The sequence below is a fragment of the Crocuta crocuta genome, unplaced genomic scaffold (assembly GCF_008692635.1).
Source record: "Crocuta crocuta isolate KB4526 unplaced genomic scaffold, BGI_CrCroc_1.0 scaffold224, whole genome shotgun sequence".
NCBI lineage: Eukaryota > Metazoa > Chordata > Mammalia > Carnivora > Hyaenidae > Crocuta > Crocuta crocuta.
Genome location: NW_027529545.1, coordinates 2,704,393 through 2,705,772, shown reverse-complemented (window position 1 = coordinate 2,705,772; position 1,380 = coordinate 2,704,393). Strand labels below are relative to the sequence as shown.

At 46.6% G+C, this 1,380-nt stretch overlaps 1 long non-coding RNA gene across 1 annotated transcript in view; it reads left to right on the top strand.

Annotated features, from left to right (window-relative positions):
- The first annotated feature begins 555 nt into the window (after nucleotides 1-555).
- LOC144229380 (uncharacterized) overlaps nucleotides 556-1,380 on the top strand; it is a 59,710-nt gene continuing 58,885 nt past the window's right edge. The window contains exon 1 of the long non-coding RNA XR_013334478.1: nucleotides 556-735. This is a non-coding gene — a long non-coding RNA (uncharacterized LOC144229380). The remainder of the gene's footprint in view (nucleotides 736-1,380) is intronic.

Sequence of the window (1,380 nt, the reverse complement as noted above, 5' to 3'; positions counted from 1 at the left end):
TCCGCACAGCACGGTGGATGTCCATAATGCCGCTGAATTGTTCACTTTAAAACTGTTAATTTTATGTTATGTGAATTTTTACCTCAATTATGAAAGCAGGGAGGGGGCGGAGAGAGAGAAAAAGAAGAAGAAAGAAAAGTAAATCATAGTCCCATTTCCTCACACCNAACCCGAGGGGCGCCTGGGTGATTCAGCTGGTTAAGTGTCCGACTTCGGCTCAGGTGGTGACCTCACGGTTCGTGAGTTTGAGCTCCGGATCAGGCTCTCTGCAGTCAGCACAGAGCCTGCTTCAGATCATCTGTCCCCCTTTCTCTCTTCCCCCTCCTGCTGCCTCTCTCTCTCTCTCAGAACAAATAAATACACTTAAAAAAAGAAAAACCTGAGATCAAGAATGAAAACAATTGGATTTCCATACAGTTACCAAAAGGAGTCTAAACATTGTGACGCAGCAACAGACGTGCTTCTTTATACGTTCAATAACACAGTTTATGTCCGGCATAAATTCAAAATCGTGACGCGTGTGTAGATATCTGCAAAATGGTAACAGATATAAAAATATCTGAGGTGTCTGCTGTTGACACGGTCCCGGAACCACTAAAGCTACAGACCTTCCTTGCCGAGATGGGCTGAACGTTTGAAGGAAGGCAGCTGTCCCTAAGCCAAACAAGAAACAGGTTCTCACCAGGAAGTAAATGGGCCTGCGCCTTGACCTTGGACTTCCCAGCCTCCAGAACGGTGAGAAATACGCGTGTGTTGTTTAAGCTGCTCAGTCTGTGGTATTTTGTTATCGCAGCCCCGTGCTACGAGACGTGCCTGTAGGTATATGGAAAGGACGTGCAAACGCTTAGTTAGAGGTTAACGAAAAAGATATAATTTTTTTCCTTTCTAAGTTCACGGGCTCCGTGGATTCTCTCCAAGGCTCTCCTGAATGTCTGTGGTCCCTAGTCTATGTAAGGGAGGGGTCTCTCGAGCCAGAAAGTCACCAGCAGAATTTCTGAGACAGACTGGAAGGGACTGTGGTGTGGCTATCAATGAACCAGATAAACCACCGAATATCTGCTTTGGAAATGGAATTTACTGGTGCCTCCTGCATCTTCTCGGCCTGGCCTAGATTCTAGACTACACTAGCAGCTCACTCACAAGGGCTGAGGCCCGAGCTCAGAGCAACTGAGCTCAGTAAACTGGACAACAGTTGGAAGAAACACCAGCTTATAAGTGTCGCCTTACATTTCGGGCTCCGGGAATTCCTCGTGTAATACGAGTCACGTTTATCTGGCGTGGGTGAACTTTGCCAGTGCATTATTTTTTTCATCTTTTGTGTCATTTTCTCCTTAAAGCAGCCTTACGCAGATAAAGGGACTAGGCACGGGCATCAGGATC